Here is a 21,166-nt window from a genome sequence, read left to right as displayed (position 1 = left end):
GTTTGTGAGAGTTGTGCCCAAGTGTGCTGTGTGAGAGCCACCTGTAACAAGCCAGCCGCCACTGACCAGTACATAGTCTGTTCCAGGCACACAAAGATAGCAAGCCTCCTGCTCCTCATTCTGCACATACAACACAGAGTCGAGGGGATGCCTGAGCCTGCCAGTTACAACGACCTGCGGCTGAGCGCAGTTACGCTAAAGACAGGCTGTTGTGTTACCACAGTGATGCTTTGGTAAGGAAGAAATAGAAGAAAAATAACATTCAAATCAAAATCTATTTACAGACATTTATGACAGTTGTGAAATGGGATATAAACCAGTAATAAAATTGTGGCAGTGATCTGCAGGAAAAGTGATTGAAAATTCCTATGCCACTAATAGAAAAACTCTTGGCTTCAACAAAGCATTTGTAAGCTGTTTGCCTGTTCAGAAAAATGTCTACTCAACACATGCCAAAAAAAGATTTAATCTTTATATGGTATCCTAATGCAAGCCAGTGTAGCAGTTGTGTGGTTTTGTATGAGTGTGTATATGTGTGCATGTATGAGTCTGTGGGTGTGGTGGCTCAGGATTTGTAAAATTATGTTGATAATTGAGCAAATGTACATGTTGTACCCTCAACATATTAAATATAAATTAAAAAAAGGTTTGGTTGTTTTACTTTGACCCTGATAAATATTGTGCTTCAAGCTGTAGCTTAGGTCTGTCAAGTGAAATCTAATAAAAAATTTACATTATTTCATCTTTTATGTTACAACACAGGATTTACAAAACTTGGTAGAACTTTAGACACAAACACACACAAACACACACAAACACACACAAACACACACACACACACACACACAGACACACAAGCAGTTTACATCTCTGTCTGTGTATTGACCTTTGACTTGCACCACTCATGTTTAAGTCCTGTGTGTTAATCTGTCCTGTCAGTATGAGTTAGGGCTCTATCTTTTGAACACTAGAAGCCATTAGGGCCAACAGAGAAATACCACAGCCTACGTGTGTGTGTGTGAGAGAGAGAGAAACAGAGAGGAAGAAGGTCGCCTTAGATGCAATCTATCCTCTTACATGGGGCCTGTATAACCCTTGATGAGGATGAGATGAGGCAATAAAGTTGCTACACTAGATTGCACCACTGGATAAGGAGAGCCATACAGTTTTAGTTTTAGGAATACTGAGGTGAACCCCAGTGAAGCTTTCACATGTGTCCAGGAGTTCATGAAAAGGTTCATGCTCCAGTTAAAGTCACTAACACTAGAATTTTCCTGTTATTTAGTGAGAACAGAACAGTGTGTGAATTTTCCAATTTACAATAAAAATAATCTGTCTGGACTAAATCAGAACTTCTGTACCACTTTCTGATAAGGCATCATAGATTATGAGGATTTCCCATAATCTGGCAACCCAAAAGTGATAAGTAATCTGTTAAAGTATTAGAAAATCATGTTTTAATAAATCTATTAATCAATAGTAAATGAACCCTTTATAAATGGTGCCCTATCATAAAACGTCTTAATCATCTATAGTTGGGGTCAAATAATCAAATAAAAAGTTCAAGGCCTTCTCTGTCCCGATCGCCATTTTTCATTATTCATCTTACATCAAGGACAGGCTCTTTACAGAGACATTACTAAGAACAACTGCTACAGTGACCAGCAATGTGAAATGTGAAGAGATACAAACATATCACTTACCAGCATGAATTAAAAGGTGCAGAAACACAGTGATAACAGAACTCATGAAATAAATACCCATAGGAAAGACTGAACCGGCACTAAACCTCATCCAAAAATGACTCTATGAGGAGACAGTGATTGTGTGATGGGAAGGTGACTAAATAAAAGGAAAATTATATCATTTCAAGCCTGGATTTAAACACAAACCTTTTGTGGCTCAGACAATATGAAGTAAAGGTTTATGTCAAAAAGTTTAGATGTTTGGTTCATTTTCCAGTAGGGGTCTCTCTCTTCCCAGCAATGTGACATAACTTGGATAGGCTCAGCACTGCCCGCATTGACAGGGTAGTCAATCTCACTGGCTGGGTGATATTGACTACAGCTTTGCAACATGTCTGTCATAATTCCTACAGCAAACAGTTCCTCCAAAATGTACCATTCACACATGCACTCAGCTAGAAGTCAAATATGGACAAAGAAAAGGAATTTTTTTTTTATTTAGAGAGATTAAGTAAGAATACAAGGCTGGTCCTCAACTGTGTTTTATTGCTCTAGAATAAATTAACTTCTAATGATGAAATATTGTTTAGCACCTGATATTTCAATATTTTTAGCTAAAACACAAGCAAGGGTAAATTCAAATTATTTGTGTATATTAAAAACGTTGAGAATATAATAATAATAATCTAATTTTTTACTTGCAATGTCTGTGTTTTTCTCTTTTTTTGGCCAAATATTTGTTGTTTTCTAGTTGCCCTTAGGTAATACAACCCACAGTTCTCAAAAATATTCTGCTGTGTTTTCCACTGTAAGAGAACACAACACTGACCATTTTCAGCTGAGTGCTTTTCTCTCCTGCTAATGAGGTTATAGTGTTCCAACAAAGACCCAAATCTTTGCTTGTAAGGTGTTTTTGGGACCTGTTAATTGTGAAGCTTTTACATTATAATGACATTCTTAGCGATTTGCAAGGATATACAGAGCTGTATTCTGAAGACAAATCTAACTGTAAGACAAGATGGTAAGTTTCAAAGGATTTAAAGGCTGAGACTGTGTCAGCAGACTGAATACTGACTGGAAGGCTGTTCCAAAGCCAAGGAGCCAGTGCAGCAAAGGCTGAATCACCCTTCGACTTGAACGAGGTGACTGGGGTGATGTGAGAAGTGCGTTTGGCCTTTGTTGAGAGCCTGGCTGCAAAGATGTGCACAGTCTAAAGCTGAGCTACAGCTTGAGCATTAAGGCAGGTACACAAAGGAGTGCAATAATCCAGGTGTGAAGATATAAAAGTGAGAATTATTTTTCTGCTATTGTGAAAAGACAACATAGCCTGGATCTTGGAAATACTCCTGAGTTGGTAAAAACAAGACTGGATACATTTTTTTGTGTTGTCCAAAGTTTAGGTTACTGTCAAAAATAGCATCGAAATAGCAGGACCAGTGAGTATCCAGTAGATCTGGAGTAAGGTAATTGGGCAGTGGCTGAATTTGTTAACAAAGGGGCTCAGGGCCACAGATAAAAAACCTCTTTTTTTTGCCACTGCAAATATGTTTGTGACATCAATTTTCTCACATTAGCTAAGCTACTCCATTGTGTGGCCAGCTTGTTAAACTCTCATACTAAGATGTGACAAATAGTGCAACCTAATTGCACAATATTCAGTGAGAACAGAACTGGTCCAATAATCGATCCTTGAGGTACATCACATGCTGTCTGTGCAGCTGAAAAAGTGAATGACTCAAGTGAAACATACATCTTCTTTTTGGCAGGTAGGATGAGAAGCAATTCAGGGTTGTTCAAGGAATACCTGCCCACTCCTTTAGTCTATTAATTAGCTGTACTAGTATTAATGTATCAACACTATGCACTGGGTGAAACCTGGGCTCCTGTGTATGTCTGTGTGTAATGACAGTACTGCAGTGACACAAGATTGAGAACATTTGTTTCTCTTTGTTTCAACTGTTCTGAGAGCAAGTGATTCTATTTGTTTACAAATGAAGGGCAATTTTACATACTTACTACTACTGACAGTGTGGGACTGGCCTTACTCTTTCATACATATTTGGATAAAGTTTAAAGTGATTTGACTGAAAACAATAATGCAATGCACGACCGTATCGAGGTGAGTGAGAGGTGTGTCATTCTTTCTGACGAACGCACAAACTGGTTTCCTGAGTTGACAGTGTCAGATGAGAAATGCATCAACACAATGACAAAACATCTTTAGTAGTGAACCATGTGTTGGACACAGTGGCAGTTGGTACAAACACAATGAGAAATTCTAATGTCTGCGGCGAAATGCTGAAATGCATTAAGAGTTGTGAGAATGACGTTTCAGATGTGTGAACTGCATCAAAGCAAGAATCTGTAATCAACTAATTGTAGTGCATTTCTATTTAATTGTCAACCACCTTACTTGAGAATAATTTCAAACGCTACCCACGCTGTCCCACCATCTCTTTCAATAAGTCTCTGTCTTTCCCTCTTTCTCACACACAAACCAGAACCTTAGCTTCTTTAATCCTTCTCCATGTGTTACCCATATCATCTCTTTCTCCCCTGCTTCTTCTATCTACCCTCTCCTTCAACCCCCTCACCTTCCTCTTGGCTCCCACCGACTTCCCAGCTGGCCTCTTGTGAAATATCCCAGTGGGTAAATTCAGAAGCATGTATCCCAGGGCTCGTGGACCGCTCTATGTTCGCCAGAAGGGCGTTGCAACCTGCCAGTAGTTGGGTCCAGGGAACAGCTGCAACCTCAGCAGCCAGGGCTTAACACTGCTAGGAGGGTTGGTACGACCTCTACTAGCCTCTCTGAGGGGTTCAACATGCGTCATTCTGGGAAAAGGTGGAGTATGACAGGTGAACAAAGAAGAGAAGTGTGCCAGATGGAAGAAGAGAAGATAAAAGGGAAAATCAGAACAGATGAAACTGTGTTTTCTAGATAGATAGATAGATAGATAGATAGATAGATAGATAGATAGATAGATAGATAGATAGATAGATAGATAGATAGATAGATGGGAATGTGGGTGGAGATTCTTCCCACGAGGATAAAGATGGAACGACCACCAGCAGGATCACACAGCGTAACTAACCGAGAATGTCAATCACACCACAGAGAATATCAACACAATTTACTGGCTGAGAGAGCGAAAGAGAAAGAAGGTGGTAAACTGAGAGAATTCGCTTTTTATCTATGATATGGTCCCTCTCTTCTTAATAGAAATAGACAGCGGGATAAATCGAAGACAAAGTTATTCTCCCTACCAAAAACTCTAAACACTGAGCTTGTCTAACATGTGTGTTTGTTTTTTCCTTATGAAAGCGGCGGCCAGCTCGCCTGTAATCCCTCTATCACACATTCCCTAACACTCTTAGACACTAACACACACATATACACACACACACACAACCTCCACGACCCTGACCAGGCCAGAGGCTAACTCATAAACAGATCGGGCCACACCACAGAGTGTTTATCCCTCACAGTGAGAGGGACCGCTGCACATAATGTTGTCCGTGCATGTCCTGATGAGCGCGTCGAGCACTTTAACTGTAGCTAGTTTTACTCCCTCGAGGCTGTTTGTTGTTTATAGTGAGAGACACTGACAACAGGCTCCGACTTCCCTGTGTAAACGCAGTGTGTAGGGAGAAGCTTTATTCTAAGTGGTTCCCACACTCAGCATTAATACATTAGACAAACTGGATAAACTAAAGGATCACCATACTTCATTAAGACCCCTGCACTGGACTGAGTTCAAAATTTGATGTCAAATTTCAGCCGATGAAACTCAAACCAAACCTTCAAACAACAGCATTACAATCTTGCCGAAAACTCGTAACCACAGGCTTCTGAAATATTCCACCACTTCCTATTTCATGCTGCGGTCTTTGGATAAATGTCACACTGTACCAATGTGCTACCAGTCCAAGTCCAAGGAGTTTGATTTACTGTTTCTAGGTCAAGTGGGGATCAATGCTGATCCTGAGGCTGCTTAGAGGCACTGAAACGATAGGGTCAAGAGAGACAGATCTAAGTAGAGTAAGAGCTATCACCCTACCACTTGCGACACCAACATATATGGCATTTTGTTTCTTTAACTGTCATATGAGTATTGCTTATAGACCGATCAATAAAAAAACAAAGCCTGTCTTGGTGCACGACCTTGTAATTCAGACTGATTGCCAGCAGCATTGCACAAGAAGTGAAATATGACTTTTCTCTTCTATTAGCATCTGCCAGGTCAGGGCCATTCATCTACATTATAATGTCATGATGAGATTGCTCCAAGTGCAAGGGAAAAAAACAGAATCCCAGTTCAACTCCCAGGGTAACAAGACATCATAGTATTGCATCCTTATGTGGCAGATGCAGTGTTACATGCACATAAGCTGCACATCTAAGTTATGTTTTTCTGAAAATGTTAAGTCTCATAACTGTCAAATGTGCATTAATTACCATTAAAAACTATATGATTGATGCATGTTTTTTCCTAGGACAGGGTGGGAACATCTATGACACATCAATGCTCAAGCTACGGAGCATCATCACTGGCTCTTACCTCCATCATGACTTTCTAGATGAACAACACTTTCGATATCACCACGGCAGCCGGTCCAAACCCTGCAGCCACTGCAACCAATTACACCACACATCACCCCAGCACACATCTTTCCTCTCAGTGGCCATCAGACTGCGTAACATCTTTCTCATTACTGGACACTGACAAGGATTATTGTTAGAGCTGTAACTATTAGTCTATCAATCACTTAGCCGACTGACAGAAAATTAAGCAACAATAGTACTTTGACAATGTATTAATCAATTTTCAAGCAAAAACAAACACAAAATAAAAGTCAAGCATCCCGATGGTTCAAGCTTCTCAAATGTGAAGATTTGCTTGTTTTTTTCGTCTTACTTCAGCCTTTGGTTGTGGACTGAAGAAGGTGAATTTATTTGAAAATGTCATCTTGGGAATAATAATAATTTTCTGATATTTAACAACCAAATGATTAATCAAGAAAATACTCAGTACATTAATGGATAACGACAGTCAGTTGCAGCCCTCATTATCATCACACACTGTTGATATATGTCAAACTACATCTACTGTTGTTAACGGCTTTTCAAGCCTCTCGCACATGAAGCCCTACCTTGACAGCAAGGACCGTGAGCTGCCGTCAGCTTTCCAATTTGTCGAATTCACCTGCTTGCTCTTCATCAACTAAACCCCCCCTTTTAGGAAGTTCGTCCCACTGGGGAATTAATCTGTTTTGTCATTTTCTTTTATGGTTATACATGCAGTAAAAAAGTAATATTGTGACATAGATGCTCTACACTGTACAGTTTTTTTATTGTTTGTAATTTTTTAAGATAGAGACTAATGCCCTACGCTTTTATTATCATGTGTGCTTTACATTTCCATGTATGTCTACATATGTGCTGTGTATGTGGTAGCCTATATTACTCCTTGCGCACAAAAAATGTCACTGGGAAGAAAAAGATTTTATCTTATCTCATCTCTCTTACCTGCTGTTTTCCATCACAAATTGTATGATTGTAAGAACAGTCAAGCCTTAAATTTTTGTAACGCAAAACATAAATTGTACGCACCCTAAATCTTAAATGCAAGATTAGAATTGGTACAGAAAAAATTGTGGTCTGTGCTTATGTCTGAGTGCTTCTATGTGTTGAGTCAGAGCAAACAGGTATCACAATCAAAGTGTCAGTGGTTTAATTTCCGATGCTGTGTTTGAGACACACAAACCAGACTCCCTCGCCTGTGGTTCTTTAGTGAAATGATTCAATATGCTCCCACCCACAGTCACGCAAACATGCACACACAAAGTGTGCCACTATTTTGCCATTAGTGAACACATTTAAAACATAGCATGCTTATATGTGTGTGCCCACAAGCAAAATGGGGAATCTGGCATTAAGTAGGGGTACATTTGTTTTATCTGGAGCATAAACAGGCTCCTTAACTCCATTATGTTGTTTCTCTGGGGGCCAGTTATACAGTCGGACCTGAGCAGCCTGAGTAGGAACCCACTGAGGGGAGGAGATGGCTATCAGGAGCCAGAGGGCAGATGGGGGGACCATTTTTATCGATGCACATGGTGTAATGGGGTCTTCCTGTGAGGGAGCCCGAGGAGTTTCTTTTGACAGAGCTTTCATGTGTTCCTTTGCTGTTGTGTGTGTTGTGTGATCGGAAAAAGTCACTGTGGGCCATTAGGGCTCTGCACGCATGCATACTAGCACACATCTGGATATGCTTCTCCTCAAACAGTCATACCTACATACAGTCTGGCAGCCCATGAGACCTTTTAATACTATCTAAGGACTTATACATAAAGCCAGCTAGGCATCTCAGCTAGTATATACCACTACCACTGCCACACACACACACACACACAGACACACACCTGCTCACATCATGTCCCAATGCTTGCACGCTATTACAATTTCCTGTAGATGATAAATTTATGTGCTCATTGATGTCAGATTATTTGCAGAGGATTCTTGGGGGATATTAAGCAAGTCGCCCTTGTAAAGCTAATATATTATCAGCTGTCATCAGAGTAATCAACTGAAGCATCTATCCATCTCTGATGATGCAGCCTACAGTATGAGTGGGTTTGATGTTGAAGTTTGGTTGACATATCCATAAAGATTTTACAGCTGTGTTTAGGTGAGACCTCGACTGTGAGGCCTGGAGTGTTAAGTCAGTGATGTATCAGCTGCTCACATCTACCACTGCAGATGTAGGGAACACCCACTTGCATCTCTCCCTTAAAAAGTGAGTGAATGCATTGTGGGTTGAGAGAGAGCAGGAGAGGCAGAGCTAGAGAGAAAGAGCGAGAGATAGCCTAAGTTGGCCTTTGAAAAGAAACACATGTCAGGATTCAGAAATCACCTGGCCAGCAGTGATTTATACAGGAGCTAGGTCTGGATCAGGGTCGGAGGTTTGCGGAGGGGGTGAGAGGCTCTAATTCAGACCAGCCGCCAGTCAAAGTAACAGTTAGCAGCTCCACGGTCTGTTAGCTGGTCGACCGGGGCATGTCCTGTCATGTGTGTCTGTCAGTTATACTTGGTGGTTTCATGCAGTGCTCTCAACAAGCTGTCTGTGGTGGGACAAACCCAGTCAATCAGACAGGGGCTGTACTGGTCCTCTACTTGGAGGGTGGTGGTACTGGCCAATGGCTTGAGGAAACAGCATACCAGCACTGGAATGTCTTGGAAATAGTAACCCAGCATTTATAGTACAGATACTGGCATTTATTATATAATGGATACTAACTACAAATGTTCTACACAATATGATGGACGAACTATTGAGCAAAGCCTAGAAAATGAAACACATAGAGTTTTATGTGTTTATTATAATGTGTTTTTATCATTATTTATTCATGTACACAGATTTTTTAAAAAAACTGAATGCATGTATTCCAGAGTTTACCTCGGCCACTCAATATGTGTGGCCTTTCTTTTAATCAATGATCACTGGAGGTCACCTATAATTGTATCCCTGTGGTGTCGTACATGGTGAATGATGTGGATCCTAGAATCACAAACTTTCTTGCACTGTTGGTAAGAATGCACGGTGCTACTGGTGATTGGAAGTTAATGGGCTCGCCTTTCTTTGTTGACACTTGTCTTGTCTGCAGCCTATCAGATATCCTCTTCATGAGATGCAGCTCCAATTTGTTTTGAGCAATGCCCTGCAGTTAGTTGTGTCTATGTGGAACCTTACTGAGGCTGATCTTGATGTTGTCCTTCTACATCTTCCTCTGACCTCTATGAGTCTCCTGGCTTTCTTGTTGGTGGGAGGACAGGATCCGTTTAGGAGGGCATGGGTCAGGCATCCTTACTACTGTACATGGGCAGTCCATCTGAGTTGGTGTTGGTGTCTTGGTTCCTCTCACACACTGATGTTTGTGCATTTGTTTGTTTTCCAGAGACATCTCTGGTGATAGTACAGGGCTCTGATGTGTCCACCATGGGTGGTCCAGGTCTCTCCATACAGATGAGCAAATGTAAATGAGCAGTTAGCTTCTCGCTTATATATTGCACACTCCTCTCCTCATCAGCTGTGCCAGTTGTGGACGTCCATATCTCCAAGTTTTCAAAACTGGTGTTGTCAGTGCGTTACTGGTGGGGAAGTGGTGCCATCCGGTGGCGGCTGAAGGATAACTTGTGTCTTCCTGATGTTTAGGGCCAGTCCCAGGAGCCCATAAATGCTTGGGAAATAGATCAAGAATGCTTAAGATGAGAAAAATTGGTTTTCCTACTCCCAAAGCAACTTAAACAATCACATTAGTACAACCTTCACTGGGTGATTTTTATACCTGATGGTGCAGTTTCACCATAAAATTTTGAGGAAGTAATCCTTAAATATTGAATCATAAGTATCAGGATCTCCCCTGCAAGTACCCTTTCAGTTCGAGTACATACACTGGCCTGACCAGTCCTGTAACCTAGGGAAATATATAGGAAAGTGTGAGGAGAGGGCAAAGGCAGAAAAGGGCAGCCCACCCATTGCAGTCCAACATGCGGAGGGCAGATGTACAGGCAGGCGTACAGGACTCCTTTCAAAGTACAAAAGGTTTATCTAAATAAGACCCAGCTGATGTTGCTGTTTTCTCCTCAGACCCAGCCCTCTCACTCTCTGGTCCTCCATCTCTCACTCATCTTTGTAGGCCTCTTTTGCTAATCCTCTCGCACTGTTTGACCTATGACTTGGTGCCTATACTTTTTCACGTCTCTCCCTCCTCTTTTGTTCTGCTCAGAGCGGGTGTATGTGTGGCAGATCTCAGGGGAGCAGGTAATGTATAAATCTATAGCAGTTCTGACATCTCACAGTCTCTGGTTCCCATTTGGTCTGATGCCCTGCAATCAGTCACTTCTCTTCTCTCTTCTTTCCCTTTCTTTCCTGTTCATTGTTCTCATTCTGGAGACTTTTACAAAACCTTGTGAAGTTCTTTGCGCTTTTGCCACAAAAAAATTAATATCATATGCTTCAAACACACCCACGTCCAAATCAGTGATATCTACTCTGATCATCTCTCCTTTGTATTTTATTTTGCCTTGTAAGCAGCAGTGTTAAATTGACATATAGTTTTAATGAAAACATGAGCAGACTCGGTGAGGATTGTTGCTGACAGCTCGCAGCAGCAGCACTTCAGGGGGGGGGACGAGTTCCCGCTCTGTTCTTTCATCTCCAGTCATATCAGCTTGATCAGTGAAATGGCTTAATGTGGACATGTGTTTCCCCCTGCTAACAGTCTGCTACAGGGCACAAATGCACACATACACACATAGTGAGGAAGAGAGCGTCTGTTTCAAATCCCACAGAGAGCAGGCCGATAAGGTAGTCTGTGGGATTTACAAGACCTTTAATTTGTCGCTCATGCAACGCCATGTAAACACATTGTAGCCCTTCGTAGCGCTCTCCTCATGCTCAACCCAACTACATGATGATAGCATAACATGAAGACAAAGACTCAATTTGAGTAATTCACTGGTAATTTAGGTAGTTATGCTACAAGAATCACTTCTTGAATCAGATGTTCCAAACTGAAACCAGGCAGTCTACAAATAACTCCCCATCAGTTCACTTTCAGACATACAATGAGCCTAAAATAAAGAAATACTGGGAAATAAATTACTTTGTTTCTAAAAAATTAGATGAAAGGATTGATACCACTCTTATTTGCATCTCTTAAATGTGAAGCTGGAGCCAGGAGACAGTTATTTTAGCATAGCACAAAAACTGGAAACAGCTAGCCCTTTCTTGACTTTCAGCCAAGAAATACTCCGGTGCAACTTATTTGTACACTTAGACTTTTGTAAATTAAACAAAGGAGATATAATATTAATAAACTTCAGTGATGCTGTTAGGTGGATTTTGTTTTTATCTTCGGATAGAGCACTGCTGGCTTTAGATCTGCAAATATTAGTTGATTAGGTGATTATTCAATCAACAAAAAATTAATCTGCAACTTTTTTGATAACTGATTAAACTTTTAGTTCCATCCTCTTCAATGTGATGATTTCTCTTGTATTATAGGGAGATGAATATATTTGTGCTTTGGACTGTTGCACTGTTGTTGGACTGAAACCAACTGACTTCCACTGATCTATGACATTTTACTGACAAAACAATTACTCAATTAACAGAGGAAATTATCAGCAGACTAATCGATAATGGAAAATAACTGTTTGTTGCAGGCTAACCAGCTGCTGGCTTCTTATACTGAACATACAAACATGAGTTGTATATTTCCCAAAATATCTAACTATCATTTTTAACAAAAACCTATTTCTTTCCTTGTTGCCATTTTTCAATCATCATCAATAAAAAATAAGTTCTTAGAATAAATAATGTGCATAATAAGATACCACAATGACTCAATAAAGCTGTTTTTGTTTCAGTCTGAACCAGAATCACAACGATCATCCAGCAGCACATGGTGTTTGTGGGTGAAATGTGTTGAGGAAAGAGATGCATCCTTATCAGGTACAATTAGAGAGATGGAGCTGGATGACCAAGTGTGATTTGAGACAATAGTGGGGGATTAAGTGAAGGTGCAAGATGTTGTCCGAGTGAGAGTGCTCAGTATAGGAGAATGAAGAGACAGAAGACCACAAAAGAAGACCTTGGAGTTGGATTAGGAGCACATGGTGAGACGTCTAGAAATTGCAACGTCTACGTGTGAGGATCAGGGTTAGTACGACCAGTCAGCCCTACATCAGAGGACTCTAAGGGGAGGGTGGGCAGCCTTACATATCTGCAGCAGAAATGACAGGTATAGCCATTCATAATGAGCTTATTCCAAAATGTGAGCAAGCCAGATATAAAAGAAACAAGCATTCCTGAATCCATGTCCATGGTGAATAGTGCATCTAATCAAGCGCTGTCTTAAGTAGAAATTTGAGGCACTTTTACTTTATGTGAGTATTTCCATTTTATGTTCCTTTATACATCAATGTCATAAAATCTGCTGCGTTATTATACATCAAACCAGTGGTTCTGAACCCTTTAGACTCATGACCTTTTACAAAAATGCAGTGTTTACTTGGGGTGCCTTGGCACACATTTCACATGTCTGAGTTGTTAGTAGTTCCATCAAAAGATTTTCCTCTCTAAACTCCTCAGATGGTTTCACTTGAATAACTGTTCCAGACCTGATGAGATAAAATCATCCAATATTTCACAACAAAGCAAAGATTATTAAAGAGTCAAAAAGAAATCTAAACGGACCTGTGTACCAGAACTCTTCCCTACCCTTTAGACCTCTGACAACCTGCTGGATTTATCGTGTGACCCTTAAAGTGATAGTTTGGGTTATTTGACGTGGGGTTGCACGAGGTTCTTGTCTATAGTCAGTGTATTCCCCGCAGTAGATTTGAATCAGCATGCTGCCAGTTAAAAGCAGCAGCTGGGAGCACAGCACAGAAGCTGAGTGATGTGCTGCTGTGGATGGGGTCAGCAGAAAAACTTATTCAGTATTAACAATCTAATAATGTCATATATGACCATGTATCAGTCACATGTGCCATTGTTCCATGTTATTCACATTTGATACTTAAAAAAGATCTTAGTGACACTTAAGTACTTTCACTTAAGTAGGAGTTTAAAAGTTGGACTTTTGCTTGCTATTCACTATTTTTACATTGTTGTATTGCTACATTTTCTAATGTACAGGATCTAAATACTTCCACCACTGCCTTCAGTACATCCCAACAAGGAGAAAAACGACCTCACCATCTACTGAAACCTGGCAGCAACAAGCCAGGAGATGCTTCCAGGGCCTTGAAGTAGTCCAGAGGCTGATCTAAGCCTCGGTGTATCTCACTGTGTGTTAGATCTCCAGAGACGATGAGAGGGCCCGTCCATCACAGTCAGAGATAGCAGAGTTGAGCTGACATAAGAGCAACATTTCACTCTGACAGTCCAGGCCAAGTGCCAGCCAGCTGCCAAAGATATGCCAGCTTTTACTGGACTGCTCCAGCCAGCCACAACACAACTATTGTTAAAATATGGCGTGAAAGCTGGTGTTCTTCACCAAGAAAATGTTTTTCATTCTGATGCCAACGGTCTCTCACAGTTTTTTGACATCAGCCTGGCAGATACAAAGGCTTATATATGGAGCTGGTTAACTGGTGTCACCAGTTCACAGAGGTCAGAGTCTGCAGCTCAAACATTATAGAGAAAATACACACACTTCCCTTTAAAGTGTACACATCTGAGTGCAATCTCTATCTTGTCGAAGTATTGAACCAACATGTTTGCATACTGGTGATATTGCTCTGACATTATATGCTATTATCAATAATACAGAAGTTATTGAAGTACTTTCCATCCCACCCAAGCTGAAATCAAGACAGCTTTTTTGTCCAGGATTTACCATGGCAGGAAATTGAAAGCCAGAGACATGCAGGGCCTCAGAGTCTTTCAGACATGCCTGCTGGGCTTGGAGGAACACACAGGATGAGCTGGCTTTGACCTCAGTGACATTTAGACACAACCAGAACACCAGAAAATTGTAGAAATGACATTAAACTTGAGTCTGTAATGGGGCGAAAAGATGTGATAGCCTTAATCATCAATTTACTTGCTTCTGACACACACCTGATTCCTAAAAGATTTTTCCTAACTATGTTATCAACCGCTGCGCTCGACATACACCAATTACAGACCGATTACACACTCAGACACCAGGGCACATATTTCTGGAGCGTGGCAATGATTTCTCTATCACCAGTAACAGTGATTATGACTGTTTGATCACTGAGTCACCATTTTAGAGAAGCATCGCACAGCCATGTGTCACTGAGTGTACACAGATTTGTTTGGACGTCTGGGATGTAGCAGTAGGCTGGTCTGAGTTCACTTGCTTGTCCATGAGTGTCTGTTTATGCTGCATAAACTATCTCTTACATCCTGTTGATGAACTCATCATAGCATCCTTGTTTGGTGCAGTAGCATGACTTTACCTCATTTCATTTTGTGTCTTGGACTTGGGACTCAACATATAGTACAGCAAAGAGTAGGTCACTGAGGGAAATACATAGCTTTCCACATAAAACAACCATTTTTAATCTAGTCCGTTAATCATTTTCAGAATTTTATGAATTCTGGTTCATATATGATAATAAAAAGCATCAAATCCTCACAATTTAGAATCTGGAAATAGACAGAATTTTTTTTTGCTTTGCTAGCAGCATGGCAATGTGAGGCTGTTGGTGGGTTGTCGGTCCATCGCTATGGTTCAGATTCAAATATGTCAACAACTATTTGATGGATTGCCATGAATGTTTGTACAGACATTTATGCTCCTCAGAGGATGAATCCTAAAGACTGGGGATTCCCTCACTTTTCCTCTGGTGTCACCATCTGGTCAAAATTTCAATTTTTCCAACACTTTGGTTTATGGCCAAATATCTTGAAAATATATATAACATTCCCATAAATTTCGGCTTATACCACAGGCTCTTGGTGCTGCTAACATTTCCTGCTTAATTTTCTGCCTGTCTGTCCACTAACTCTCTCAGTATATTGAATGATTATTTCAGCATTAGTGTAATTATTAAGACTGTAACAATCAAAGTAAATTTTCATAATACATACAGTATATACTTATGTGAATTGAAAAATAATAATATGCAGGTAATAAAATAACATAATAAATAAAATAAAATGACATTGTCCTCTTTCGGGCTTATATTCACATTTGCATTAAAATATTTGGGGATTGTTATTATCCAAATACAGCATGTTACTGGAGACAGAGTTATGAGTTAGAAGTACCTTTTTTTTTAAGCTCTTATTATTATTGACCCCCCACTCAGATGTACTAGCAGACGCTTGGCAGACAAGTATCCACAGGGTTTTAAGGGTTTAATAATTGTGTAGAGGCTGTATATGGGTTGTTGCTACTGTTTGTGCCAGAAATACTAGTCCCTGTCTGAGCCCCTTGATGTCTGCTGAGTTCACTAGGGTTGGTACTGGAGAGACTGGGACTGGTGGGGGTGACCACCATGCTGGAGTCCTACCTCCCAGTCTGTGTGTATGTGTGTGTGTGTGTGTGTGTGTGTGTCTGTAGTACAGAATGCCTGGGACTAAAACGCATTTGATTTTTATACGCTTGTGGCTAACAGGAGCCAGATGTAGCTGCCTCCAGGGAGCTTACCAGTGAAACAGTCATTTTTTTTTTTTTCACTCTCTTTAATGAGATGTGTGCATACATGCTTGTATGTGTATGTACATTTGAGTAAAAACAGCCAATAAGCAAAAACTGTATTTGCATTATTTCTTTATCGGGTAATTGAAGTAGTATGACTCCGCTGGCTTGTTTAGCAGCGCCAAAGACGGGATGTGTCCTGCATGTTCAGATGACAGAGCGAGAGAGTGAGGAGATCCATGATTTCATCACATAGAGATAAATGAGAAACAATAGATCAGAGTGTCAGAGCTCTGAGGACTCACTGTTCTCTGGATCCTTAACCTGGCCCTGACACACAAGAAGATTCATGATGCCTGAGTGAGAGGTGAAGAAATGAGCACACACCCACACACAAAATGTAGTTAGATGGTCAAAAATCCTTCTGAAGAACAATCCTGGCATCGCGACTGCAGGGCATTCATCAGCTCATTAATGATAGTCATTCACTAATAATGACAAATGGGATACTGAAAATTATTCCACCACATTTCTCAGGCTGAATGGTTTTCTTCTGAATATATACATAGGTGAGTATTGAAAAAGAGAGCACAAAGCAAAAGAGAAGCGATTTAAAGAGAATGGAGAGTGTTAATTGAAAGCGAATGTGTCTGTGCTGGCTGCTGGTCAGAGATGGGCCCAGGTCCCAGTTGGCTTCCACTTCAAAGGCCCTACCCGCCTGTCTTGAGCGCACCTGCAGCCGGTTAAACCCTGCTCTCATCACTCAGGGAGCGGAGGAACCTCTCCTACAACTTTGAGCCCTCACCACACAGCCTTTAGCCAAAGGGCCATAATGGCCCACACTCAAGAATTCAACCTAACATACCAGGTAGCCCATACAACTTTCACTGCAGAACTGAATGTCAATCACACAGTGTGAGTGATCACACACCATCCACAGCAGGGTTCCTGTAGCCTCAACCACAGGGTCTATGCCACCTCCATCACAGGTCACACAGGACTCATATAACCATCACAATGTGGTCTAGACTGAGGGTTTCATGGGCCTCCACACATATACAAATTGGTCACAGAAAGAAGCATTTTTGTTATTTTCTTGTATTATGTTTAATTACTAATTTGTAGAAAAATAACATCAGTATTTATAGAAACTTTTGAGGGGAAACTTATCGGTAAAAAAATAATTAATCTATATAGGCACATATGAGAGTTAAATAGAGTCATCTCTTGTATCTAGACATATCCATATTATGTCTGAAACTGATTTTGTTTTCACCTGGAATAAACATTTGGCTGACAATTAACATCAGTGACTGTGTTTGCTTCCCTCTAGATATTCAAACATAATCATCACTTTTATAATACTTCCAGCAGCTCAAAACATTCACAATAATTTGGATCCAATAAGGTGGATCACTCAAAATTATATACTGTAATATACAGTAATGTGCAAAAGCTTGGGGGCACTTTAGATCTACAGATTCCTATCCATCACACAGTGTCATCAGGGAGGCATCAGATCAGTCCCAAATTCATTCTGCAGCATTAGAATGACCCCAAACACAGAGCCACAGTCATATCGTCAGAAACAAGAAGAACAAGGAGTCCTGTAGCAGATGGTTTGGCCCCCACAGAGAACTGATCTCAACATCATCAAGTCAGTCTGGGATTATATAAAGAGACAGAAGCAATTGAGAGCCTAAGTTCTCCAAAATGCTTGGAACAATCTACCTGCCAAGTACCTTAAAAAAAAACTCTGCACAAGTGTACTGATGAGAAAAAGTGCTGTTTTAAAAGAGATATTTCAAAGATTTGCTATCGCTATGTAGCCACTGTTATCACTTTAGACTACAGCTGTTACTGGTTCTTACCAGTCTCTTTACTTATCAGTTTTGGTCAATTGTGTGACTTTTGATGAAGTGTTTTGTGATCAAGTTTTAGCGTCCTCCATGGTTTATATATGAAAAACAGCTGATCCATCCAGCATATTATAACATCATGATGACTGAAGCTCTTGGCAAGACTGTTCAGAAAATACTGTAACTGTTAATGCAAACATTGTTGCAGCAACAAAACTTAAAAATAGCTCCTTTAAAGACAAATGGTCAAACCAAATATTGATTTGATTTCGTTTTTTTCTGTTTACTGCACTTTGTATTGGAATAAATGTTAAGTACAAACAATTCATGGCATCATTTTTAAAGCATCCTCACTTGGGGTTTGGATTCTCACTGTATCCTTGATGCAGTCATATCTGTTTTATCTTTATAACATTAACTGAGATGGATTTCAATGTATCAATCTGGCTGATGAGGACCTGACAGAGCAAACTGTTCTTCCTCTTACCCAGGATCTACTGGAACTACCTCAAGGACCTCTGTTCATGCAGCAAACACTGCTCTCCACTCAGCCTCCCTCAATACACCAAAAAGGAGAGAAATACGAAAGTATGGTAGGGTTAAGCAGACTAAACAAACACCAAAGAGGCTTAGGACCTAATCCAGACCGCAGACCCTTGTATGTGCAACATACAGTAATAATTTAAGCACAAACATGATGCACATACAGACACAACCACTATCAGCACTTGAGTCCTATTCCTTAAGCCTTGATATGATAGCCAGCGTACATTAGTCAACTGTAACTGACCACACAATCAAATGGTAGACTGGCTATGTGAATAGTTTCATCATGTTGACAATATTATAAGCAAGCTCTCATTTCTGGCAGGCACTGTGGATGCAGCACAAGTTGTCCAAGTTTAATAGGCTGGCTTTGTAATGTTTCTTTGCAAATAAAAATATGGAAAAGTCGAAGAAGTGAAAGATGAATGAAAGCATGTTTTGCTGCCTTTTCAACTTTACTAGATAATGACAGCTAGGTTGAAAAAAATAACTTAATTCACTGTACTGCCCAAGAGCTACTGGCAACTTTTAAGGTGGCTTTTTGTTTTATTGTGAATCAATCAATAAAATCTAAATATGACAACTTTGACCATTCAATACGCTTTTATTGGCTCTCTTGCAGGACATATGCTCTAGTGATGATTGGACAATTAAGCACTTAAAAAAATGTACATTAAGTTCAACTGGATTATGCAAAATGTGAATATTCTCGCTTAAAGGAAAGAAAATTGGGTGAAATAAGCCCTGTCCCACATGACACGCTCACAGGCACAACCTGGCTAGTTAAAACATAATGGATTTTTTGATGGTCTACCGGCCCTCCAGGATTTTTCCCAGTATGTCTAAAAATCTATCTAACTTAATGTTAGCTAGTTGAATATATATAAATATAAATATTCTCTCTCATTTTCTTCCCTGCTGTAAGTTCAATATTTGCTCTGTTTTTGGTCTTTGAGGGAAATATCTGGCTCTTTGGCAGCTAAATACTACACTGTGTTCATTGCTGTTAACTTTGTTGGTGGGAAGGTGTTCGGTGGGTTTATCATCCCTTTTTTGCTGGCTGCTGTTGCTGACTGCTTCCGTTGGGAATAAGCTTGATGACAACAGAAAGCAAAACTAAACCATAACAGTAAAATTGTGGGCCATAAAACCAAAACAATTAGCTTAGAAGATGCTATGATGTTGCGTAAAGATGCAGGGAACTGCAGAGTCTGAGTCTCATCTATCAAGCGACATCTCAATTATTAATACTAAAATATTGATAAGAGCAGCATTAATGTTGCAAAACTAAAGGAATTTAGATAATTTTCAGCACTTTTTCATTCAACTATCTTGACTTTGACACAGAGAAATATGGACTTGCAAATTATGTTCTCTAGGTGGGAGGTTTTGACTTGATGGCATTGTGAAAACAGTTTGCTGACAGGCTGTAATGACACGCTGACAAAAATAATACATTTCTGCTTTCATTTGCATATGCACACACTCAGACATATTTGTGCACACACACAATCCTCAGCCCATGTCTTAATCCTAAAACAGATGGTTAACTTTATGGATATGAGCTTTTTGACCCCAGAATAGAGGCTGAAATGAACTTTCTCACTCAGCTCTGGAAGAAGAAAAAAAATGATGGAAAACACAAGCTCACAACCATAGACATGGTTGCTGTTCTACGTTTATGATTTCAGTCTGGGTTTACAGGTTGACTTTTTATCCTGTGTAAAAAGTAGAGAGACAGAAAAGAAGCATTCACTGTTTCAGGGTTCAATTCACTGATTCACTGTTCACTATGCTACCTCAGCCAGCCACCATGTGACCAGCTGCCCATGACCTGCAGTGTACGTCACGCAGACAGTTCCCTACTAAAACAGGAAACTACTCAGCACAAACTCAGTTCCACTCAGAGGGAGCAAGGAGTCACTGTGCTGTAAAAATGACCAGCATCCATAAAGGTAAATTTCAATGTGGATTATTTTAAAACACTTTCACTCTGTAAAATTTAAATGTTTTCACTGGAAATTGGAATGAAAGTAGTCGGCTTAAAGTTTATCCCAGTCTAATATATACTTTGTATGCCTGATTATTTTTGTTTGTGTGACTGTTTGTCTGTGTGCATCATTGTCCCAGTCTATCTACTGCCAGTGGGGCATGCCTGTTTTTGACTAACAAGTGTCTGAGATCTGTTAGACGTCAAAGAGGCCATGCTGTCCCAGATATTCCTTTGATGTCATCTGAATCACCTGCTCTACACTCATAGTCTGAGTGTGTGTCTGTGAGTGTGCATGTGTGTGTTTGTGTGTGTGCATGCTCCGAATTTGTCCAGGATGACGCCATCCTCCTGCAACTTAGTAAACAGTCTATTAAAGAGTTATCACCATTACATCTACGCTTCACTTCACAGGAGCTATAAAATCTATTAATGACAGGGTATCCTGGGGATAAAGAAAGAAAGGGTCACAAGTATGCAGAGCTTAGCCCTATAGAGGCCAATCGTGATGTAACATAAGGGTACATAGTTTAGCAGCAGTTATAGATGTGTGTCTGGGCATTTTTTTGCATCTGTGCAAGCACAAACTTTCTCTCAATGTACATGCCTTCCGTTACACCCTTTGCACCAGGGGAAAGTGGCTGACAACAGGCTGCGACACCTTCTGTGAGAGCTAGCCAAACGTTTTAGAGGCTTGTGGAGTTCCAGTCTCGCTGTGTTTGTTCAAGGTAGTCCATCTCTGTCGGCAGATCTAAATTTACAAGACAATAAATTATCACAGATCTGGTTCTCTGGCTTGCACTCATGCACACGCACAATGTGGCTTGGCTGTCCCTGAAGGACGGTGTATTTTTAGGGTCTGTGATGTATTCTGACCTTTCATTAGCTTTATGGATAATGCT

Source organism: Trachinotus anak, unplaced genomic scaffold (genome assembly GCF_046630095.1).
Source record: "Trachinotus anak isolate AG129_WGS33_773 ecotype Australia unplaced genomic scaffold, CSIRO_AGI_Tana_v1 ptg000004l, whole genome shotgun sequence".
Taxonomy (NCBI): domain Eukaryota; kingdom Metazoa; phylum Chordata; class Actinopteri; order Carangiformes; family Carangidae; genus Trachinotus; species Trachinotus anak.
The sequence above is the reverse complement of the archived record's forward strand: the minus strand, read 5'-3'. Positions refer to the sequence as shown.